Raw genomic sequence first — 24764 nt, 5'->3', positions numbered from 1 at the left:
CCTGGGCTGGCCCGAGACCCCCCGGTGGACCTGCCCTGGGGGATGTGTCCACAGGTCTTTCTTTACCGCCCTCCTACCGGACAAGGACCCCCCTGGGGCTCAGCAGCTGCCGGCTTCCTGTCTTACAGACAAGAAAACTGGGTGCCAGGAGGGTCAGAACCTGTCCAAGGGGAGACTTCGCAGCCCGCGAGCCCCCACCTGCGTTCGGGGGGATGGCTAACAAGCCAGGGGCTGAGTCCTGGTCAGCTCGGTACCAGCCGGGTGGCCGCTCAGCCCTCCCCCTCCCCGTCCACACGGCCCCGAGCTGCCGCGGCCAGGCCTTCCGGGATGATCCTCGGAGGCGAGAGGTTCCAGGCGAGGCGCTGCTGGCTCCACAAGGGCTGCCCCCCAAGTTCTAGAGCGCTCTCCGTGCCCCAGGCTGGCCCGAGGGCCCCCTCCCAGGCCGAGGGGCCCTGGGCTGCTGCTCGCGGGAACACAGGAGACCAGGCATCTCGAGGGGGAGAAGACAGACGAGGTAAGCCGGGAGGTGGCTGGGCCTCCGGGCAAAGCCGTCCAGGGTCCTCCCGGCACCTGAGCCCACAGGGAGCTCCACCGACCCAGGACAGCGTCACACACACCAACCTCACGGCATTCACGCCCGGTGCCCAGCAAGCCTCTGAGAGCCTGCACCCCGAGGCTCCCCGTCCAGCCGGGCCAGCCACTGGCTCTGGGTGCCAGCAGCCCCGGCTGGGGGGCTTCGTGCGCCTCCGTCTGCACCTCGGAAGGCAGCTGCGGCCACGGGAATGCTAAGAGACGACCTTCTCTAGCCCTGGGCGCTGCGGCCACCTGAAGGTCACGGCCCAAGTCCTCCAGCTGGACACGCACCGGAGAGGCCAGCAGCCTGGCAGCGGGGCCCGGCCTGCCCGACGGCTGCCTCTAGCCCAGGGCACCAGGGAGAGCCTGGCCGGCTCCCTCCTCTGGTCAGCGGGCCGGGTGTCAGGCCCTGGTGAGCCGTGGGCCCTGGAGCCACGCTGGAGCCGCCCCGGGGAGCTCGGGAGCCGGCTTGTCTGTGTCTCTGCAGGCACCTCCCAGCCTCATCGAGGCCCTTCCCTTCGCTTCCCTTTCCTTTTTCTCCTTCTCCCAATGCACAGGCTCTGCCTGGGTTTATGCAGCCTTGGAAGCGCCCTTACAGCTTCTGGAGAGCGAGTCGGAAGCATCAACGCGTAAGCCCAGGGGACCCAGGCTCGGGCCTGCGCTGCGGAAGGCGCACTCAGGGGAGGCCCACAACGAGGACCCCCCAGAGGGGGCCCCCTCTCCTGGGCCCTCGGAGGAAAGCTCCCAAGGCTGGACCCCAAAACAAGGGCCTCCCAGAGCTGGGGCTCCGCTGCAGGCCCCGCTCCTCCCTGCACCTCCGCGCCCGCTCCATTCACTGGGGGAGAGAGAAAATTCCTACCCCCCAGCTCCAGGCCCCCCTCTAACGCAGCATCCCAGCAGCCACCGGGCGGGCGGGCGTGTGCCTCCTGCGCCTGCACCGTGTTTGCCAGGCAAATGAACTGTGCAAACAGAGCGCACGCCGGCCGCACCGCAAACACTGCGGGCGCCGGGCCGAGCAGCCATGAACTCCGGAGTAAGCGGGCTGTGCTCCGGGGAGGCCGAGGCTGCGCCTGGCTCCCACCCCGAGGGCCGCCGCTCTCTGCCCAGCCGGACGTGCACGGGGAGAGCTGCCCGTGCCAGCGGGCCGAGCCGGCCTCCGGGCTGGCCATCTATTGCATCAAATCCTCAGAAGCCCCAGTCCTTGTCCCCATTTCACAGATGGGGCAACTGAGGCCCGAGAGTAACTGGGGGAGCTGGGACCCGGTGACGACACAGACCCGTTCCAGACCTGCCCACTCCCAGCGGCCGGTCTCCATCCCGTGGGATCCTGGGACGGGCCTCAGCCCCACCCCGCCCAGGCACTCTCCTCGGGGACGCCCCCTGGCTGCGCCCTCGGCCGTGCGGGGGCTGCCTGACCCCAGGGCGGTGATGCTCAGCGGGTCAGGGAGGCGGCGTCTGTGAACCTCATCCTCTCCTGGGTCTCCGGAGAGCTCATCTCTTAAAGGGCCCCGGCCCTCCTCCCAGAGAGCACAGCCTCCAGCCTCCTCTGGACAAGCAGCCCCTCGCTCACCTGCCGGGCATCCCCCCAGATCCCTGCTCTGCTCGGGGCTCCCCGGCCCCCAAAGAACCCCTGGGCCCTGAGGATCAGCCGCCAACCTGTGTGCCCAGGGGGATTGTGGGAGAACAACCAGAGCGTGGGCACGCCCCGAGGACGTGCTTCTGCCGTGCCAGGCTGGTCGTCCAGGGCCTCGGGGTACAGATGGGTAAACCGAGGCCCGAGAGGCTCCAGCGGCTGGCACCTCCTCTGCGGGGGTCCGGGCGGCTCCCCAGCAGAGGGCTGTGAATGGGCGGGCCAAGAGGGAGCACCCCCCGGCTGGGGAAGAGCCAGAGAGTAATGTGGAGGTGAGGGCGCGGCTCGGCCAGCTGCTGGGGGGCGGGAGGGGTGTCCAGCGGCAGGGCAGAGGCTGGGCACCCCTACCACGTACTGGGCCCGGGCCATGGGCTGCGGGCGTGACTCTCTGAGGACCTGAGGGGTCCCTGGCAGGCTGGGCACAGGAGGCCGGGGTCCCTGTAACGCGGTGTAACCCAGTCCCCTCTGCCCGCAGCCCCCGTTCCCCAGGCCCGGCACCCACAGGCCTCAGAGATGACATTGCGGCCCCCAGTCCTCCGCTCAGCCGTCTCCGGCGGGAGGGGGAGGCCGAGCCTCCAGGTCTGCCCAGGGCTCCGTGAGCGAGGAGGCCGCGAGGGACGCAGCGCCCGGAGGACGCGAGCGGAACAAATCGCCCCAGTTACGTAAGGCAGCCTACTTCCTCCGCAAGGAGAGGCCGGGCAGACCCGCCGCCCCCGCCGCCCCGCCGGGCCCGCCGGACACCCAACGGGGGCCCGCCCAGAGGCCCCGGGGCCCACTCAGAGGCCCCGGAGCCCGCTCAGAGGCCCCGGGGCCGGGCAGAGCTGAGGGTGGGCCCCCGGGGCCCTCTCCTGGGGGCAGGATAGGGGCAGGGCAAAAGGCCGGGTCCGCCCTGCTCAGTCACCACTCCTCGAGGGTCTTCTTTCTTTAAAAAGCGTATTTGTATTGATTTCAAAGGAGAGGCGAGAGGAGGGAGAGAGAGAGAGAGAGAGGGGGAGACACACAGCAATGATGACAGAGAAGCATGGATCGGCTGCCTCCTGCATGACCCACACCAGGGTTCGAGCCTGCAGCCGGGGCCTGTGCCCTGACCGGGAATGGAACCATGACCTCCTGGTCCTAGGTCGAGGCTCGGGCCAGGCCGGCCGGGCGAGGGTCTCTGAACGGACCCCTGCCCGCTGGTTTCCTGCCTGTACAGGCCTCCCCCCTCCCCCCAACTCCCTGTGTCCCCTCGCTGGAGCTCAGCACACAGTAGGCCTCAGGGAACATCTGTGCGCAGGTGACCCAGCCCCCCACCTCCCACCCACCACCAGGCCCACGTCCGGACCCCGCAGCCACTCGGACTGGGGGCCCCTCCCAGACGCTGGCATCACAGACCGGGGTGCCTTCTGCCTGGGAGGCTGAACGGAGGGGCCAGGACCCAGACCCTCCCCGCTGGGGCGGGAGGTGTGTACCCGCCGGACCAGGCCGTCTTCCTGCCCCCCGCACCGCAGACAGAGGGCCAGGAAACACTGGGCTCCTGGCTGACGGCGGGTGAGAAAAAGTACCGTTCTCTGAGAACCCACCTCCCACCCCCACCCCCACCCCCACCCCCACCCCCGTTTCCTAAACCAGGGCCCCCCCAGCCACAGCACAGCCGGAGTGACAGCTCCGAGGGCAGGGATGTCGGAGCAGCCGGGAGCACAGACCCTCCAGCCCCAGCTGCCTCCCAGGGGCCCAGCCTCCGGGGACTCTGCCGGGGACCCCAGCCCGGGCCTCTGTGTGCGGGGAGCCCGGAGGGCGCCCTCCACAGGTGGGGAGCGGGCGGCAGGCCGGGCCACATGCTGCCCGCGCCCAGCTAATGGGCTGACAAACGAGCGGCCTCCGCCCGGTGATGGATGGGCGGCCGCCGCGGAGAGCCGGGGCCGGGCCGCGCCTCCCTGCCAGCCCCCCGCTCGGCCCGCGGGCATCTGTGGGGGGCCAGCCGCCGGGCACGTGCCCCGACTGGAGGGTGGGCCCGGGCAGGGAGAGGGCGGAGAGGAAGAACGGACACACCCGGCCTTGGGGGACCCCCCTAAACAAGCCCGGCCGGAGGGGGGATTCCTGGGGCGCCAGTGGGGGCGGGGGGTAAAGAGTCACCTCCTCGGCCTCCTCGTTAACACCTCACACCAGGCCTGGCCAGGACAGGGAGGAATGAGCCTGGGCCCCGGGCCACCCACAGGGGCCGCGGAGGAGACGCCGGTGGAGGGAGGGCCGTGTGGAGAGGGCAGGCGGCTTGGCTCTCAGAGCACCACAAGGGCCTCCAGACTCCAAGAGTCGCTGTCACTGAAGGGCCCCCCGCCGAGGTCACCCTCCCCTGAGGTCACCCCCTCCGCCCCCCGTCAGGCCAGTCTCGGTCGGGGGCCGGGCCGAATGGTCTCAAGGGTCCTTTCAGATCAGAGAATCCACTATGCTCAATTCCCATCCCCCCCCCCCGTCATTATTACCCCCCCATACCCGGGCCGTGTAAAACGGGCCCGATTTACACATTCTTCTCACAGAGGCCCCAACCCAGGCTCCCGGCCCCCGCCCCCGCGCCCCCCCGCCCGCCCCGCCCGCCCCGCCGTGTACACAGAGCCTGTGTGCTCGCTCCCAGGGGCTGCTAATTCCTCGCCAGAACTGCTGGGACGTGAAATTGGAGTGAGACAATGTGTGTTTAAGGAAATGAATCTCGAATCTTAAGAGGCTCTGGAGCCCGCCCTGCACACCCATCATCCTTCCCCTGCCCCCCGCCCCCCCTCCCGCCTAACCGAGCCAGGGAAGGAGCCTGGCACCGGGAGGAGGAAGGCGGAGGTGCCATTTAGTGCCAAATTAGCAGCCACCACAGCCAAATATTGTACTCGCCTCCAATCTTCCTTTATTTTCCGAAAGAAAAGGCTCTTACAGAGGCAGCGCGGCTGTGGGAACACTGAGGCTGATGGCGGTTTAAAGAGGCCCGCCGGCCGGCGCAGGCCCGTCTCAGAGCCTTCCCTGCCCTCCGCGCACCGGCTGCTTGCTGCCCTCGGCCACGGCCACAGCCACAGCCACCCCGGCCACAGGGGCCGGCGTCGTGGGTGTTCTCGGCCACGGGACCCCGAGTCCCTGGCCCTGTGCTGGCCTTGGACGCGGGATCTGCCTCGGCGCCGTCTCCTCCCCTGCAGGGCGTCTGCGCCAGTGAGGAGGCGTCCAGATGTGCCACCCGGCGGCAGAGGCCTCGCCCACGCCACCAGCCACGGCCCCTGCCAGCGCCCTGGGCACCTCCGGGTGGCCCTCCGACCCCGGCACGGACAGCCACATCCTCACTTTACTTTTTAAATGTATTTTTATTGATTGCAGAGAGGAAGGGAGAGGGAGAGAAACATCAAGGATGAGAGAGAATAATGGATCGGCTGCCTCCTGCCCGCCCTACCCTGCGGACTGAGCCTGCAACCCAGGCAGGTGCCCTTGACCGAAATCGAACCTGGGACCCTTCAGTCCACAGGCTGACGCTCTATCCACTGCACCACACCAGCCAGGGCCACATCATCACGTTACCCCTCCACCAGGGGTGGGAGGGGCAGGAGGCCTGACGGGGGCCACGCTCTTGAACTCTGGTCACTCGGCTGATCATACACCAACTGTCATCCTAGAGTCCAGCCCTCGGAAGGGACCCAGCCGGCCCAAGACCAAGGCTCGTTTCCCAGTCAAGGGCCTGTACCTGGGCTGTAGGTTCGATCCGCAGCTCCCGTCAGGACGCGTGTGGGAGGCAACCGATGGGTGTGTCTTTCTCACATCAGTGTTTCTCTCCCTCCCTCCAGCTCTTTAAAAACCAACGGGAAAACATCCTCGGTGAGGATGAACGGGAGGAAATGGACGACTGGCTGCTGGCCCCCCCGGGCCTCCCTTTCCTGGCAGCTCCGGATGACTTAGTAACAGCTTCACCGCGCCCTCACTCACCCTGGAAGCTCCCCTCCGAGCACACAGCTCCACGCCTGTGTGCTCACAGAGGGTGCAGCCACCAGGCCCCACCAGAACGTGCCTCACCCCCGAGTACCCCACTGCCCTCGTCCGGCCATCACTGATCTACCCGCTGCTCCTGCCCACCTGTCCCTTCCAGACGTTTCATAGGAATCTGGTCACATGCTATGTGCCCTTTCACTCGGCATATGTTTCATTTCTTAAAAAAAAAAAAAATTTTTTTCTTTTTCTTTTTTTTTGAGAGAGAGAGCAGGAAGGGAGAGATAAACGCTGACTGCTGCCTCCTGCAGGGTCCCGGGGGCACAGCCCAGGCAGGTGCCCTGACTGGGAAGAGAACTGGCCACTCAGCTGGGCAGTGTTCTCCAGATCTGTCCACATCTGCCTCCTCAGAACCGCCCTCCTTCCTATCGCTGAGTGACATTCCGTCATGTAGACATACCAGCGGACACACGTTTGAGTGCCACTGTTTTTTTGTTTTTGTTTTTTTAAGATATGCTTTTTTTTTTAAATACATTTTTTTTTTAAAATTGATTTTGTACAGAGAGGAAGGGAGGGAGAGAGTTAGAAACATCGATGAGAAAGAGAGACATCGATCAGCTGCCTCTTGCACATCCCCTACTGGGGATATGCCCGCAACCAAGGTACATGCCCTTGACTGGAATCGAACCCGGGACCTTTCAGTCCCCAAGCCGACGCTCTATCCATTGAGCCAAACCGGTTTCAGCAAGATATGCTTTTATTGATTTCAGAGAGGTAGAGAGAGACAGAAACATCAGTGTTGAGAGGGAAGCATGGATCGGCTGTCTCCTGCACGCCCCACACTGGGGATGGAGCCTACCATGAGGGCCTGTGCCCTGACCGGGAATCCAGCCACGAACTCCTGGTTCACAGGCCGACGATCAACCCCTGAGCCGTGCTGGGCAGGACCAGGGCCCGCACCCCGGGGCCCTGCTCACGGCTCTGGGACAGGCGCACCCCTGGCAGTCACCCCGGTCTCCCTGACCCCACACCCTCCCTCTGGGCCTCTGTTCCCACTGACAATGACAATGACAATGACGGGTGGCTCTCCAGAGCCGGCCCTTCTTCCTCCTGTTGGTGGAGAAGCAGCGAGGGCGCTGAGCATCTTAAAGCTGCAAACCCAGCCGGCGCCGCGTTCTCCCAGGGGAGCGGGCAGAGCTCAGGCCGCAAGGACCGCCCGGCCGGGAGAGGAACCTGCAGGCCCGGCTGGAGCCGCGGCCCTGGCTCTGCCCGCTGAGCGCTGCGGCTCCCGGGAGCCACGTTCGGGGTGAGAGGGTGAAGCTCCTCAGGAAGAGGGTGATCCCTGGCTCCCCCTGCAGGCTGCCCCCGGGCTGGTGGGCGGTGTCTCTTCGAAAGGCTCCCCCTCAGGCCCGACCAGGAGGCCTTTGGGGGGCCCCTCTGCACCCCCCGAGGTCTCTGGCTTTTACCTGAGTCTCCCCCAAAACCACCAGCCACTCTCAACCACCCTGAAGCCCTCTCCCATGCACTGGACCGAATGAAACAATAAAGCTTTTTGCATGAAAGTAAGTAAAATAGCAATAGTGTTGTTACAATGGCACCTTCGCCATCACCAGGGCACAGTGTGCACCCACATCCACGCCATCACCAGTGCCGAGTCCCAAAGGGCACACTCAGGCCTCGGGACCAGGAGGAGAAGCAGGAGTGGCCTGCCCCCACCCCCCCAGCGGCCCCGTGGGGAACTCTGGCCTCCCACCCCCGACTCCGTCTCTGTGCCAGCACGCCCTGGATGTGTCTGCCGGGGGCGCGGGAGCCTCCCATCCCCTCGGGCTCGGCCCCCCAGTCCCGTCTCCCCCGGCTCCGTGCCTGCTTGGAATGGCCAATGAGGCCACGTGATGGGCTCATCAAGGGCAAATAATAGTTTCTGCTGAATTCAGCTGCAGCCAATCAGAGGCAATCAAGCACACAAGCCGCCTGATGGGCCACACGGCGGGCGGCGGGCGGGCGCACCCACCGGCGCCAGCACTGGCCCTGAAGCCCGGATCCGAAGCCCCCCCGTCCCCGATGTGGGGGCACTGGGGCGGGGGGCCCGGGAGGCTCAGAAGGAGATAGCGGAGGGGCCCAGCTGGGCTGCCCAGCCTCTGCTTGGCACGTGCTGTGTGCCCAGGGCTCGGCAGAGGGCACAACCAGCCCGGCTCGGGCTCTGCGGGCAGGCCCGGCTCAGGCCCCGGGCTCCCTCGGCCTCCCAGCCCCGTCCTTGGCTGCCAGGCCAGCCTCCGGGCCTCCCGGCCTCGTCCCGGCCTCGTCCCCGTCCCCGTCCCCGTCCCCGAGGAGAGCAAGCCCCACGCAGCCCCGGGAAGCAGGTTTGCACTCCGGCGGCCAGCACCGCGGCCGCCAAAGCTCATTTCACCGGGTTCCCCGCGGGGCCGCGCCTGCGTCCCAGACCCCTCAGCCCGGGAGACTAGCGGCTCCGAGGCCGGGAAATAGAGGTGTTTTAAAATTCAGCATAAAACTCTCCCTTACACTCAGGGAGCTAAAAAAGTCTGTTTTTTCATTGCAAAGGAGCCGTCAGCGAGGAGGAGCCAGGTCCCTTCCAGCCCCCCGCCCCGCCCCCGCCCCCCACGCTGCCTACCGCCCCTGCAGCACCCTCAAACCGCAGCCTCGGGAGGGGCAGAGCGGGGTACAGAGCTGGGTTCCCGACCTGCCTGCTAGGACCCCAGGGCCCTGCTCAGGGCTCTGGGATGGGCGCACCCCGTAAAGTCACCCCGGTTTCCCTGATCCTGATCCTAAAGCCCGCCGAGCCTCGGAGAAAGGCCCCGGCAGGCCGCCCCGATGCCCATGAGGCCGACTCCATTCCAGAGCAGCCTCTCTCTGCCTCAGTTTCCCCATCACACCCAATGGCTCAAGTCCCTGGCCACGTGACGCCCCCCCCCCCCCCCGCATCCCCGCCCCTGGCGCCGTGCAGCCTGGCACTGCACCCTGCACCTGCTCAGACCCTCACCCACCGGCCACAGCCAGGCTCTGAGGAGTTTGGTGGCTCATCCCCCGAGCATCTCGGCTCAGAAACGTAAGAAGTAACTGTACGCACAGGGAGCGCGAAGCCGCAGGACGAGGCCAGGCAATCCCCCGCCCGCCCGGCCTCACCCTCCTCCGCCAGCGCTGCCCTGGGCTGCAGACAGAGCCTACATCGCGGCTCTTTGGCGATGCACCGTTATGCAAGACAAGGAATAATTAGAAAATAAATTACTTTCTTAAAACGGTGTTACCGACGCCGGGCGTGTAAGATGCCTGCTCCCCACAGCCAGGGCTGGGGAGCCACAACCCCCCGCCCGTCCGGCCACCCCCCGCCCGTCCGGGAGGCCAGGATGGGGGCGGCGAGGACCACACTTGGCAGCTTCCAGAAAATCTGGGCGACGGAGAGGCTTCCTCCGCGGCTCAGCGGCGGCGCGGACTAAAAATAGTTTAATCTCCTTGAAAGCAAAAGGAGCCATCAGCAAAACCGGCCCTGCCCGCTCCCCTGCCGATCCCCCCACCGCCCCGTCCGCCCGCTCCTTCCGGCACCACCAGCTCCCTCCAGCCCGGCCGTCCCCCAGCCCGGCCCCCAGCCCAGCCCCCCAGACAGCGGCCCCCCAGCCCAGCCCCCCAGCAAAGGGACCCCATCTTCCCCATCCCCCACCTCTGTCCCTTTCCCCACCCATGTTCTGGCCCCAGGTCTGAGCCAGCTTGCTGTGGGGCCGAGGGCCGGGCCCTGGCCTCTGTGCCTCCATTTCCCCAGGGATTGGCCAAGATGGCCTGGGGGACTGAGGCCCCTGTGCCCTCCCAGACCTGCCTGGCATCCCCTCCCGCCCTCCTCACTCAGCCCTGCCTCTGGGCCTTCACCCCTGCCCTTCCTCTGCACGTCCCTGCCCCAGCCTTCACCCCTGCCCTTCCCTGCACGTCCCTGCCCCAGCCGGGGCATGGCTGGTCCTGTGCCCCCACCTGCTTTCACAGGAAACACTCAGTGCAGGGAGGGGACGGTCACCCTGCAGAGGGCAGAGGGGGCACAGCCCAGACCGGCCGGGGCTCCCCTCAGCCCCGCCTCCCCGTCCTCCGGGCCGCCCACGAGCACACGCCCGCCCGGAGCGCCCAGCGCCTCCGTCTCGTCCCCGCGTCCTTCGTGGAGGGAAACTAGGACGCGGAACGCACCGGGCTCTGGCGGGTGGTCAGCGTGCCCACCTCCCGGAGCCACGGGGGGGGGGGGCTCAGACCCGGGCTGAGCGGGAGCATGGGGCTCCTAGCACAGCTGCCCACGGGGACCAGCCCACGGGGACCAGCCGCAGCCCCTGGTCGTGGGGGCCCTGGGTGACCCACCTGCTGGTACCCCCCACCTGGGTTACCCCACCTGAGTGTGTGGGGGGAGGGGGGCAATAGCTCTCTCCCTCCTCCCTCCACAGCCAATCAGGATGAGAGAGACCCACCGCGGGCTGCGGGCCAGCACCATTCGTGGATGCTAAAACCGGGGGCGGGGCGTGCGAGGAGGCAGGGGCGTCGCCAGCCTCACGGGATGGCCCCCACAAAATTAGGGACAAAGAAAAAACCAGCAGCTGTGCGCTGGAGGGCCAGGCAGACCCCACCTTAACCAAGCGGTAAACATCACCCCAGAGCAGGCTGGGCCGAGGTCATGTACCCCGACACGAAGGACACCCCGCTTTCTACGGTGTTCTTCCCGAAACCGAGTCACAGGGAAACCAGACAAGCCCACACCGGGGGACACGACACAGAAACGGGCCGGTGCTTCAACAGCGGTGTCAAGGTCGGCCGGGGCCGGGGTGGCTCTGCGGTCAGAGCGACAGCCCTCACGCTGCAGGGCCTCAGGTCTGAGTCCCGGTCAAGGGCACGTCCCTGAACCCTGGTCCCCGTCGCCAGTGGTCCCCGTCGCCGGGGTGTGTGCGGGAGGCAACCAATCGATGTGTCTCTCTCGCGTGGATGTCCCTCCCCCCCGCAGCCCTGAGGAGACCGAGGAGACACGACAGCTAAATGCAACGGGGATCCTGGCGCGGACATAGGACGCTCGTGGGAGAGCCGGCGAGGCCCAGGCAGGGCCTCCGCTCTGGTCCTCGGCCCCCCGTGTCGGCGCCTCCGTGTCCGTCTGTGCGATCGCGGTGCGGTGTCACCGGGAGGAGGCTGGGCAGGGAGCAGGGAGGCGCTGCACTGTTCTGGCAGCCTCTCTGCGTCTAAAATTATTTCTAAATGAAGTTTTAAGAGTGCCACGGTGCGCTCCGCAGAGCTGACGGCCTCACAGCCACGAGGAAACAGAGCAGGATGCTGTTCTGGAAAAGCACCGAAGAGAGAGCCCGCGAGGGAGACACGGCACCGGCACCGAGCGCTCCGACCACCGGCCCGGGCGGGGCCTCGGGGGGAGGCCCAGGGGAGACAGGAGGCCGGAGGAGGAGGAAACAGTCCGAGGAACCAGGAAGGAAGCTGCCCAGCGATGCAGCGCCCGGGGGGGGGGGGGGGGGGGGGGAGGAACGAGAAGCGGAGGCCTAGCAGCGTGGGGCCGGAACACGGGGGCTGGGCGGGAACACGGGGGCTGGGCGGGAACACGGGGCGCTGGGGGGGAACACGGGGGGCTGGGGGGGAACACGGGGGCTGGGCGGGAACACGGGGGCTGGGCCGGAACACGGGGCGCTGGGGGGGAACACGGGGGCTGGGCGGGAACACGGGGGCTGGGCCGGAACACGGGGTGCTGGGCCGGAACACGGGGGCTGGGCGGGAACACGGGGCGCTGGGCGGGAACACGGGGCGCTGGGCGGGAACACGGGGGCTGGGCCGGAACACGGGGGGCTGGGGGGGAACACGGGGCGCTGGGGGGAACACGGGGGGCTGGGCCGGAACACGGGGGGCTGGGGGGGAACACGGGGCGCTGGGGGGAACACGGGTGCTGGGCGGGAACACGGGGCGCTGGGGGGAACACGGGGCGCTGGGCGGGGAACACGGGTGCTGGGGGGAACACGGGGGGCTGGGCGGGAACACGGGGGCTGGGCGGGGAACAGGGGGTGCTGGGCGGGAACAGGGGGTGCTGGGCAGGAATAGGGGGGCTGGGCGGGGAACACGGGGGCGCTGGGCGGGAATGGACAGGTTTCTGGAGATGGAAACCAGAGGGATGGGAGTCCGACGGAGTCCAGACCCCCTCCCAGCGGCTCCGGAGGCCAGGAGGATCGGGGTGCTGCCTTAGAAATTGAGGCAGGTGTCTCCACCCTGGACGCCCAGCGGGTCTCGGAGATAGAAGCTCAGAAGCCTGTCCCCCACGTCCGCCTTCCCAGGAGAGAGGGGGCTCCGGCCCCGGAGGGGGTGCGGGCGTCCCAGGCGCAGGCTGGGCCCCGGGCGGGGCGGACAGGCTGTCTGGCCGGCACAGGAGCCTGTCTGGAGACTCCAGGTGAGACTGCCCTGGGCGCGAACTTGCCAGAAGCCAGGTAGGTGTGAGAGGTCAGAGGAAACGGGGGAGGGGCGTGGGGGGAGTTTGGGGCAGAATTAGTCAAGGTCACAGGAAACGCCATAAATGAACGAAACTAACACCAGACGGCTGTTCACCTGCAGGAAAAAAATGTCAAAACTGCCCCCCAACGTGTGTACTGTGGGGTACGCTTCCGCTGAGCCCTGCCTGGTCAGGACAAGGTCCACGCTGAGCCCTGGCCGGGCGTGTCACAGCGCGGTGCCGGGGGGGGGGGGGGGAGCGGGGGAATTGGGGGGGGAGCAGGGGGAGGCCGGGGGCTCGCCTGCCCCGCCCCCTCCTGCAGATCCTGCTAAGACGGAGCGCGGGGAAGCGGTGACTACGTGTGTCATTCCGAGACGTGGCTGTGGGAGGGAAGGACGGCCTCTGGGGAGGGGGGGGGCGCAGGAAGCAGCCTCTGCCGAGCGCCTGTGCGATGCCGACTTACACACCGGCATTAGCGTCCACTCAGGCCGGCGGGAGATGTGGAGGGAGGAGGGGCGGGAGAGGGGGAGAGAGAGACGCAGACGGAGGCGCCGGGGACGTGTGTGCGGGTGGGGGATGGGGTGGACGGGTGGAGGGGACACTGATGCTTCGACGGGTCTCTGGCCTCAGACGGGTCCCGGGCAGCGGCGGCACCGTGCCCCTGCCCGTTCCCGCTGCGGACGAAGGCCGTCCGAGGCCTCCTCCCCGATCCTGGGCGCGGCCTCAGACCGGCTCCTCAGGCCAGGCAGCCACTGCCCCGGGCCCCTCGCTCCACACCCACATCTCCCGGATATGGGGGGCGATCACAGAGCAAACCACCCGCCGGGGGCGGGGGCACTGCCAGCGGGAGAGAGAGGCCCCGTCTGTCCGTGTGGCCGCGACGCACCCCCGCCTTCGCCCGGACCGCTGGCCCCGGTGCCGGTCCGGCGCCCCCGAGCTCACACCGCGGTCAGCCACGCCCGGCAAGGCCGGAGGGCGGGCCCTGCGAGGCGGGCTGGGGCTGGGGTCCCGGCAGGCCTGAGGCCCCCGCAGGCTGGAGTCTCCGCGGGGAAGGCGGGGAGCCAGCCGGCCCCTGTCACCAGGCCTCCCTCCCCCGGCCTCTGGGACCGAGAATCCCCGGAGCCGGGGCATGCGCTGCTCCCCAATTCGCCCTGCGATACCGAGTCCAGGGGCACTCGCTGCAGAAGGCGCCCCAGGTCCCCGGGCGGGGTGCGGCACCCAGCCCCAGGGGTGGACAGGACCCGCCAGCTCTGCCAAATGTCTCCCGAGCCTGTGTGCCAGCGCGGCGGGCGGCGGGGGAAGCATGCCCCTTGGCATGACGGGCTCCTGCCCTTCCCTGGTGCCAGCCTGAGGCGGGAGGCAAAGCTCCACCGGGGCCCTGCCCAGTGAGGGCGGGCACCTGGCGGCCTGGGGCCCGTCTGCTGGGGGTGCAGCCTCCGCCCCGCTGCGGTCTGGGGGGGAGACAGCGGGCACGCCGGGGTCCTAGCCTGAGCTGGGGGGCGGTGGGTTTCCAGGGCCAGCCTCCTGCCTCCCCCCCCGCCTCCTGAGCAGCCCTGCACCCCGACACCCCCCCCCCGCCTCCTGAGCAGCCCTGCACCCCAATCCCCCCCCGCCTCCTGAGCAGCCCTGCACCCCCTCCCCCCCCGCCTCCTGAGCAGCCCTGCACCCCAACCCCCACCCCCGCCTCCTGAGCAGCCCTGCACCCCCCCCTGAGCAGCCCTGCACCCCAATCCCCCCCCCGCCTCCTGAGCAGCCCTGCACCCCCTCCCCCCACCCCCGCCTCCTGAGCAGCCCTGCACCCCCTCCCCCCACCCCCGCCTCCTGAGCAGCCCTGCACCCCCTCCCCCCCCGCCTCCTGAGCAGCCCTGCACCCCAACCCCCACCCCCGCCTCCTGAGCAGCCCTGCACCCCCCCCTGAGCAGCCCTGCACCCCGACACCCCCCCCGCCTCCTGAGCAGCCCTGCACCCCCTCCCCCCCCGCCTCCTGAGCAGCCCTGCACCCCAACCCCCACCCCCGCCTCCTGAGCAGCCCTGCACCCCCCCCTGAGCAGCCCTGCACCCCAATCCCCCCCCCGCCTCCTGAGCAGCCCTGCACCCCCCCCTGAGCAGCCCTGCACCCCAATCCCCCCCCCGCCTCCTGAGCAGCCCTGCACCCCCTCCCCCCACCCCCGCCTCCTGAGCAGCCCTGCACCCCCTCCCCCCACCCCCGCCTCCTGAGCAGCCCTGCACCCCCTCCCCCCACCCCCGCCTCCTGAGCAGCCCTGCACCCCCTCCCCCCACCCCCACCTCCTGAGCAGCCCTGCACCCCACCCCACCCCGCCTCCTGAGCAGCCCTGCACCCCGACACCTGCCCCCCCTGAGCAGCCCTGCACCACTTAGCAGCAGAGACACTTTACGTAACGCGTCCGGGGTGAGAGCAATGAGGCTGCGGGAGCGGGTGCCGGCCGGGCTCCTGGGGAGGGACAGTGCCGCTCCCACGCCCCCCCTCCCCCCACGGCCCGGCCAGAGGCTGCCGGGAAGCAGGAGCCTAAGTGCCCGCGGCTGCCAAGAGGAGCCGGGAACACCGCGTCCGCCAGCCCGGGAGGCACTGCCACAGCCTCACGCTCAGCCTAAACCCTCCGCCGCCTGCACCGGGCCGCCCCGGGGCGGCGCTCTGAGGGGCCGGGGTGGGGTGGGGTGGTTTGGGAGGTTAGGGGGGCGGGGAGCCGTAGCCCCAGGCCACGGACCAGATTGCAGCTGCCCAGGAGGCGGTAGCGTTCGAGCACAAAGGCAGCGAGGGGAGGGGAGAGTGCGTAGAAATTACTGGCGCGGTAATTGCTTTTTATATAAATGTTCTTTTTAAAAGCTTTCCCCAGCGTGAGAGGCCCTCTTCAAAGAGAACACATTCACGACGCACCGATTTCTCCCGCGCCCGGGGCTGGAGCCCCTGCCCAGCACCTGACGGGCACAGCGGCTGGCACTGCCCAGCGGCTGGCCTCCTGCACGGGTTCAGAGTGGCAGGGCCGCCCCCTGTGAGCCCCGGGCAGCCCCTCAGGGACCAGGCGCCCGGAGCGGCTGGAGGAGTCAGAGCAGGAAACGGGGCCCAGGAGCTGGGCGCTCGGCTGCCTCTCTGGGGAGGAGCGGGGGCGGCCCCAGGCTCCGGGGATGGGCCCTGGGCCGAGGACAGGCCCGGGGTGGTACGTGGGGGTGGCCTGTGCTGGCTGCTGCCCCAGGAGGCCCCCGTGCCCCTTCCCGCCGCAGCTCTGCCCCTGGGATACGGGACAAGGCCCGGGCTCTCCACTGAGGCCGCTCAGCCAGCCCACCCGGGGCGAGCACAAGGAGGCGTGAGGACAGTCACCGCAGACTGGCACCGTGCCCCCTGCAGGGCCCCTGGGCACAGCCGGGCAGAGAGCCTGGCATTTACCACGCGTGGGACTGCGGTTCTCACCTCGCTAATGAGCTGGTGAGGAGCTCACACCTGTGTTGGTGACAGCGCTCCGGCCCGGCTCCTCACAGTCCCTGCCCACAGGGCGCCTGCACACACCCCTCTCCGCAGGAGCGTGCACTCAGCACACACACACGCGTGTGCAGGCAGGCTGGCCACCCCCCGAAGCACAGGCCTGTGGGATCACATGCACACACACACACACAGGCCTGGTCACACCCCACGAAGCACAGGCCTGTGGGATCACATGCTCACACACACACACACACACACACGCGCGCGCGCGCACGCACACACACGCGCACACACACACACAGGACTGGTCACACCCCACGAAGCACAGGCCTGTGGGATCAGATGCTCACACACACACACACACACACACACACACGCACACAGGACTGGTCACACCCCACAAAGTACAGGCCTGTGGGATCACACAAACTCACGCAGGTCTGGTCACATATGCAGCACTTCATGCAGGCCCGACCTCTCCCTTCTACAGATCAGCAAGCGCTCACCTGTTCACACCCCCACCTCGCATGTCTCGTCCACACGTGCACACGTGCACACATTCCCACGTGCAGCATCACACGCCTGCCCCCTCCCCATTGCCAGGCCGGCTCCGCTCCCTCTCCCGGTGGCCGCAGGACCGAGCACCCGCCCGCTGCCTTCCGGTCCGGCTGCCCGTGTGCGGGGACTGCTGGGAGGCCTGGGCGAAGCCCCGCCCGCTGGCCGTGGCCCCCGACCCCGTGCGACGGGGAGACTGGGCCGGGCTCCCCCGGGTGCCAGAGCGGGAGGGAGCGGGGCCTCCGCACCCCCCTGGAGGGCTTCCTGGGGGGGGCGGGGGGCTGGCTTTAAGCTGGGGAGAGGCCTGGAGGGGACGGGTGAGAGGAGAGGGGCCACTGATGCTGAGGAGGAAGCTCAGAAACCTAACGGGGGCAGGCCTGGCGGGAGGCCCCGTGTCCTCACTCACACCTGGGCCAGCCCGGTGCGTCCCTTTGGGAACAGCCAGCCTTCCTGGACCCAGGAGACAGCTGACCCCCTCCCCTGAGCCCCTCCCTCTCCACGGCCCCTGCACCCTGCGCCCTTCACAAGGAGCGGCCAGAGCCCTAACTGGTGTGGCTCAGTGGATAGAGCGTCGGCCTGCGGACTGAAAGGTCCCGGGTTCGATTCCGGTCAAGAGCATGTACCTTGGTTGCGGGCACATCCCCAGTGGGGGGTGTGCAGGAGGCAGCTGGTCGATGTTTCCCTCTCATGGATGTTTCTAGCTCTCTATCCCTCTCCCTTCCTCTGTAAAAAATCAATAAACTATATTTAAAATTTTTAAAAAAGCAGCCGGAGCCTCACTATGGGGCTGAGCCCAGCAGAAGCCATGCAGGCTCTTCTCCCCGCTCCACCCTGGGCCTGCCCCCCTTCACCGTCTCTCCCCCTCCCCGCCCCCCGTGGGGCTGGATGGCTCCCGGTCCTGTGGGCCTCACAGCCCTGCTCTCCTCCGCAGCCCTCACTGAACCGCTGCCAGCTGAGCCTCCTCCACGCCAGCCTGGCGGGCACGTGACGCACGCGTGTACACTGCAGGCACCTGGGGCGGCACAGCCTCCCGGTGAGGGCCAGCCCCACCCGCACCCTGACCCCGGTGCCCCAGCCTGGGCCGGACACCTGGTTCCCTGATTTATGAGAACCCAGGCCGGGGAGGAGGGCCCTGAGGCGGCCGCCCGGGCCGGCCTCTGCCTCGGTCTCCCCGACAGGAGCCGGCCAGCCTCCTGCGGAGGAGGGAGGGGGGAGTGGAGTCGGGGCGCGGTGCGGTCCCCACACCCCGGTCTCCGCTCACAGGGAGGGGGCGGGCGGCGGGGGCGGGCTGCGCCTCCCTCTCCGGCTGGTCGGTGGCAGTAAATGCGGCCGGTGCTGCCCTGGGCCGGCGGCGGTTTGTCAGAACCAATTATTCCCGGCTCCGGAAACGCTCGGGCTCCACGAATCCCGGGCAAGCGTCTCTCTGCTGCCACCGGCCCGGCGGCGGAGGATGGAGGAGGAGGGAGGAGTGCAGACGGGGTCAGCCATGCCCGGGGCCACTACCCCAGCCCCCCCCCCCCCCCCCCGCTCCCCCGGCAGCCCCATCCCTCTCGGGGGTGGCTGCAGGCCCGGGGTGGGGGAGCGGAGCGGAGCGGACTGTAAGTGTGGGGTCCCTCTGAAGCTGACCACTACCTGTGTGTTGGGAGGGGGGTGTCCTGCCTTAGGAAAGCCGACAAACACCCCAGATTCCCAAGCTGGAGGGACAGAGGGGCGCCCCCTTCAGGGAATGGGCCAGCAGCAAAGCCGCGGCTGTCCACGGAAGCTTCCAGAGAGAGCAGCGCGGTGCGCGGGTCGGGGTTCCGCTCGCACCTCGGAGACTTTCTTAAGCGGAGGGGCCCAGCCAGTGCACCCGTGGGGGTCCCGGGGCTGCCGTCAGGGCCCGGGCCCTCAGCCCTGGCCTCGGCCACTCCGCTTTCTGTCCCAGGGCCCAGACCTGGGCCGCCCGGAGGTCAGGGTTCCTGCCACCCCCCTCCCCTGCCAGCCGCACCCCAGCCCTCCTCGGAGCCCGCTGGTTGCCTGATTGGATAAAAGGGCCCCAGGCTGCTTCCGGGGTGCAGAGCTCCTCCCCTCCCCGGGCCTGCCCGCCCCAGCGGTGCCTCAGGTTCCTGGCCAAGAAGCTACCGCCCTTTCTTGGCTCATCAAGCCCTGACGGTCTCCAAGGTCCCGGAAAGATGTCTGATCAGCAGGCGTCACCCCCCGCCGCCCATTCACACGTAGAAACCTGGGCCCCCCGGGGCGGGAGGCTCGGGGAGCCCTCACAAAGGAGACCAGAGGGTCCTCGCCCCTCGTGTGAGGACACAGCGGAGGCAGCTCCTGTGGACCAGGAATGGCCTCCGACCGACACCAGGTCTGCGATGCCTCGGCTGGGACCGCCGTCTCCGGAACCACGTGGGCCTGTGGCGTGCAGGCCCCCCGTCCGGGGTGGGGTGGGGTGTACGGCAGCCTGAGCCCCAGAGGACTGACATGGCGGGCAGAGGGACCCGGTTTCCAAACTCCTGGGCTCGGACGGGCCAGGGGGACACCTCGGTGGCTGCCACCAGCACAGGCTCCGGGTTCCAATCCCAGGTCTGCCCCCTCCCAGCCGTGGGCCTCGGGGGGCCCCGCCTCCGGAAGCACAGCCTCCTCGCCCGCTCCGAGCCTGGGGCCCGTCCTCGGGCACTGACCGCCACGCGGCCGCAGGGGCCTCCGGGCACAGGCTGGAAGCCGATGGCCCTCCCCACGCCTATCACCACCAGACACGGGTCCGCCGGTCCCACCCGGCGGTCCCTCACCCAGACCCGCCCCTCCACACCCACAGCCTCCGCAGGAACCTGGGCCGGGGCTCCTGGCTGAGGATCGCAGACCCCAGGCCCCCGCCCCCCTGCAGGACGCCCTCACCCGCCTCTCCTGCCAGAATCGGAAACCGCAGGATGCACCCGCCCACTCAGCCTCTGGGGACCTTCCCGGCGCTGCTCCGCTCCCCGCTGTGCGGCTGCTCTCACCGCAGCCTGGCGCTGGGAGCAGCACCCTGGCGCTGGGAGCAGCACCCTGGCGCTGGGAGCAGCGGGAGGGCAGGGCAGAGCGGGGCACCTGCCCGCTGCCCCTCAGCCGCCCCAGGTGGGAGGCCCGGGTGGCCGGTGCCATGGAAGGCGGGCTGACAGGAGCCGGGGTGGGGGGAGCGGGGGAGGGACCCAGCAGGCGTCCGGAGGCAGCGCTCCCCCCCAATGACCTCCCTGCACCCCCAGCCAGCGCGCTGGCCCTCCGGCCGAGCTCCCGCCGCGGCTGAGTCGGCTTTCAAAAACCTTCTCAGAAATGGAGCTTTCTCCTGCAGGAGACGGGAGCGGGGGCGGCAGGCAGGCCCAGCCACCGCCGCCCCCACCTCCCCCTGCGGAGCGGGAGGGAGCGGCCGGACCCCGCAGCGCGGGGGGGGGGGGGGGGGGGCTGAGGCGGGGGGGGGCCCGGAGGAAGGCGGCGGGCAGGCTGGGCGGGGGGAGGGGGGCACAGAGGGGGTGTGGGCCAGGCCTCGGTGGCTCCGTGTCTGCCTCTTGTACCCGATGCTGCTCACGTGGCGGCCTCGCCGCCTCCGAAGCCCTCCCAGCGGCCCCTCAGCCCGCGCGTCCCGCTGGGAGCGGAGCGAGAGGGCCATATGGAGGGAATAATAAGACAATTAACTTTCCATTAAAGAATAATATATGTGGGTTTTTAGGGAGGCGAGCAGCAGCAGTCCCTCCCGGCAGCACATTTCACACGCGCACCCCCTCCTCGGCCCCGCCAGCTCCCGTCCCGGGCTGTCTCCGCGGAGAGGGGCACCGCGGGGGCCGCGGGGGCCACGGGACGGCGGCGGGCAGCGGGGGCTGTGGGGGCTGCGAGCACGCGGCCCCAGGACAGCCGGGACTCCTGGGAGCCTGGAGAGGAGGGGCTGTGATAGGTGGGGTGAGAGGGGGTGGGGGGCTCCTGCACTCCCCCCTCCACCACCCCCCGTTGCCTCTGCCCATCAGCCGGACCCGCTGGGCTGTGTGGGGGCCTGCGGGCCCAGGGGCTGCGGCCTGTCTGTCTCCGGGGGCGCAGGGGGACCACAGCGTCGGATGGAACCAGCTGTGGGGTCTGGGGTCACCCGGCTCCAGCTTCCTTTCCTGACCCTCCAGAGCCACTTCTGCCCCCTGCACTGCCCCACCCACCCCTGCTTCCTGCCTCTTCCGCCGCAGCCCTGCGTCCTGAAGGGTCCGGAGCTTCCCTGGCCAGCACTCTGGGGCCCTGCTAACCCCGCCTGAGAGGCCCCGGGGCCCAGACAGGACCCTCCCCAAACGGTGTGTGTGTGTGTGTGTGTGTGTGTGTGTGTGTGTAACCACAGCCGGGCCAGTACCCTGAGCCGGTCGGAGTGGCACCAGGCGGTGGGGAGGAAGGCTGGTCTCTCAGGAGCCCACCGGGCCCACCCCGGTCCCTCTGCGCCCGCAGGAGGGGCCTCCCGCAGCCAGACTCCGGTCCGCCCGCAGCCGCTCCAGATGTGCGCGCCGCAAACATTAATTACACTTTCCCGGGCAGCGCCGAGCAGACCGCGGGGGCCGGCGGCGCCGCACAGGCTCAGATGCCAGTCCCCGGGACCCGAAGGAGCGGCACAGGCACCCGCGGCCGGGACCCCGACTGTCCGAGGAGCACCCGCGGGAGGGGCGCGCCCAGGCCCGAGGCCTTGCTCTCTGTGGACAGAGCTCAGCCGTCCGGGGCCTCCTGCAGGCAGGCCCGGGCTGCACCTCTGTCTGAGACTCTGCCCAGCCCACCGCTCCTCTGGCTGGCCTGGCGGGGCTCCGGGGGGGACTGGCCGGGAAGACAGGTGGCCAGGACCTCGGGGTCCCCCTCTGATGTCAGGGCCACGAGCTGCGGCCCCACGGGGCTGAGGCGCTCAGCGACACGGGCAGGGCTCTACGCCGGTCTGCCCCAAACGGGAGCCCGGGTTCGGGGGGCTGTGTCACCTGAGAAAGAGCCTCAGAGACCCAGGCTCGGCGTGAGCCTTAGGGGTGGCCCGTGGTCCCCGACGTGGCCGCCCAGCTCTCTGCTCCCAGCCCCGCCCCTCCAGCCCCCGAGGCTCGGCTCTCCTCTCCCCTCGGCAGCGCCCGCGGCTCCAGTGCGGTGTCTCCCCCCCAGGAACCCCTCCCCGGGCGGCGGCCCCGGGGGATCTCCGGTCCTTCCTCACGCTGACCCGGATCTCTCCTGCTTCGCTTTCCCACGAAAGCCTGCGGAGTCGTCCCCTTCCGGCTCCCCGGACACCCCGTCAGGAGCGGGCGGCTCCCTGGCTGTACCCATCGGAGGGATGGAGGGACCGAGGGCCCTGGGCTTCGAGTGGGGAGACTGGTCCCATCTCTGCCTCCTCCCCCATGCACCCCCAGGCACCTGATGAATTATTCATCCTGATCAGCCTCATTATGCAAATGAGCCCAGAGCCCAAGCATATGCTCTCTGCTCTCCCCCCGGGAGGGGGACAATATGGTGCTGACGGGGGAGGGGAGGGAAGGGGCCGTGGGCAGGGCGGGCTGCAGCAGGCGCCACCCCCCTGTGACCTGCTCGCGGGCAGCGTGGGGCAGGGCCCAGGCTGCGAGGTGGGCACCTGGGGGGCGGGGCGCCATTGTGCCTGGCCATAAGCACGGGGCGGGATGCCCCCCAGCTCCAGGCCCCAGCAGGAGCTCCTACTATGTGCTGGCTCTGGGGTGAGAGGAGGAAATGTGACAGGGGTGTCCCCCCAACCGCCCCGATGCTTTCCGACTTGTAAATGGGCCACAGTCTGCGCAGCCCCCCCCGCTCCCCCCCCGTTGTGGGGAGGTTGGAGAGGACAGCGCGCAGGCAGGAAAACTCCCAAGTGCCACCGTCGGCAGTTTCGGGGCGCCTGCAGCTGCCAGCGCCGGCTCCGGCCCCGGGGGTGGGGCCCCTCGAGGCTGGGCAGGGGGGAAGACAGCCCTTTGGGGAAGGAGGCCACGGTGCCCGGATGCCAGGATCACCGGCTGCAGGTGCCTGAGGCAGCTCAGAATCCGCTCAGGAGGCCGGGGCGGGCGGCCCCGGGGGAGAGCCGGTGCCAGGGTCCGCAGGTTCTGCAGCAAGCCCCCTCCGGACCCACCAGAGCCGGCACGGCCGGGCACACGGCCCTCCCAGGCTCAGCCCGGGCGCGGGGACAGGAGCCGGCGGCGGCTCCTCCTGGCCCCCGGGCGGCCCTTTCCCGCTAGAACCCTTCACCTGCTCCCACTGCCGCCCGCCGCGTGCCCTGTGCCAAGGAGCTGTCAGGGAGGAAGAGGCTGAGGAAGCAGCTGAGGAAAGTGGAGCAGGACAGAGCCGCCGGAGAGCTGGCAGCGCCGGCAGGCGGAGGGCTGCCAGGAGGAGCCGAGCGCCAGGTCAGCACTTCTCTGCCTGCTGCCAGGCGGGCCACGGCCACGGCCACGGCCACGGCCACACCTGGTGGCCCCTGCCCCAGCCCGGCGCCCGCTGCCCGGGCCCACCCTGCCCACCTTCCAAGAGGCAGGCACCCAGAGGAGCCGGGACAGGAGCAGGGCCCGCCCCAGCCGGCCCTGCCCTCCAGGGCTGCGGGACTTCGGTGTTGGGGTGGAGGGGGCAGGGAGAAGGGGAGGGGGAAAGTGTGTTTATTTCATTTGTTATTATTATTTTTAATATATTTTATTTATTTTTATTTTTCTAATATATTTTATTTTAATTAATTGTTTTATTAAATTATTATCTGTGTACATATTTTAACATTGCCCCCCCCACATACCCTTCCCCCCCAGAGTTTTGTGTCCATTGGTTGTACTTATATGCATGTATACAAGTCCTTCGGTTGATCTCTTATCTCCCCCAGATCTCCCTACCCTCCCCGCTGTAATTTGACAGTCTGCTTGTTGCTTTACTGTCTTTATATCTGACTTTTGGTTCATCAGTTTATAATGTTCTTTATTATCCATAAATGAGTGAGGTCATGTGGTGTTTCTCTTTCATTGACTGGCTAATTTCACTCAGCATGATGTTCTCCAATTCCATCCAGGTTGCTACAAATGATCCTTCTTTTTTATGACAGCATAGTATTCCATCGTGTAGATGTACCATAGTTTTTTTTTAATCCAAAATCATCTGCTGATGGGCACCTAGGCTGTTTCCAGATTCTAGCTATTGTAGATTGTGCTGCTATGAACATAGGGGTGCATTTATCCTTTCTGATTGGTGTTTCTACAATAGTTTCTTGGGATATTTTATTGATTTTTAAAAAAATATATATGTTATTGATTTTTTACAGATAGGAAGAGAGAGGGACAGAGAGTTAGAAACATCAATGAGAGAGAAACATCGATCAGCTGCCTCTTGCACACCCCCTACTGGGGATGTGTCTGCAACCAAGGTACATGCCTCTGACCGGAATCGAACCCGGGACCTTTCAGTTCGCAGGCCGACGCTCTATCCACTGAGCCACACCTGCTTCAGCGGGGAGGTGTGTTTATTGAGGGAAGTACCGGAACGGCCCAACTGCCATCAGAAAGACAACCCACCCCGGCAGGACGGTGAGCAGAGGGAGTCTGACTGACAACAGGGTGCCGCCTGCCCTGCTGTTCTCACCCTCACCCCCGGCCAGACCTCCAGCCACGCCCGGGCCGGGACCAGGAGGCTCCGGTTCACCCCGACCCGAGTCCGGTCATGACACGCGCGGGCTCCTGTCTCGGTGGCAAATTCCCCGACAGAGTCCTGGAGGGACTCAGGACACCTGGTTAACCCCTCCGTGGGCGCGTCCCGGGTCCCGACCGGGAGCCGGACAGGCCCGAGGCTGCCTGCCTGGGACTCCCGCTTCTCCTGGGGCGCAGGGGACCGCAGCATCCGGTGGAACCAGCTGCAGAGTCCGGGGTCCCCGGGTTTGAGCCTCCCCTTCCTGGCACATCCAGCCCCGGCACCGGGCCGAGCCGTCAGGCCCCTGAGCACAGCCCGGCCTCTGGCCCGGAGTGGCCGGCCTCTGAGCGCGGCCGCGGCACGGGGAGCTGGCAGGGAGAGCGGGCTGGGGACGGGGTTCTGGGAGGCTGGGCCCCGGGGGAGAACAGCCGGCAAGTGGGGGGCTCCGGCCTCCAGCCCTGGAGCCCTCTCCGCCCGTCATCACCTCCTCGGACCCAGGTGACCATCTCCTGTGCGGGGTCCTCCGTCCTCGGCCCCTGTCTGCTTCCCGGCTCCCGGCACCTGCTGTGAGCTCAGTG

General features: G+C 68.2%; 1 protein-coding gene across 5 annotated transcripts in view; it reads right to left on the bottom strand.

The window, feature by feature from the left end:
* The window catches only part of CACNA2D2 (calcium voltage-gated channel auxiliary subunit alpha2delta 2), a 93148-nt gene that overhangs the window by 51980 nt on the left and 16404 nt on the right, over positions 1–24764 (bottom strand). The window lies entirely within an intron of this gene.

This window comes from Pipistrellus hanaki, assembly GCF_964339955.1.
Source record: "Pipistrellus hanaki genome assembly, chromosome: 13".
Taxonomy (NCBI): Eukaryota; Metazoa; Chordata; class Mammalia; order Chiroptera; family Vespertilionidae; genus Pipistrellus; species Pipistrellus hanaki.
Note: the sequence above shows the minus strand (reverse complement) of the source record. Positions and strands in the feature narration are given on the sequence as shown.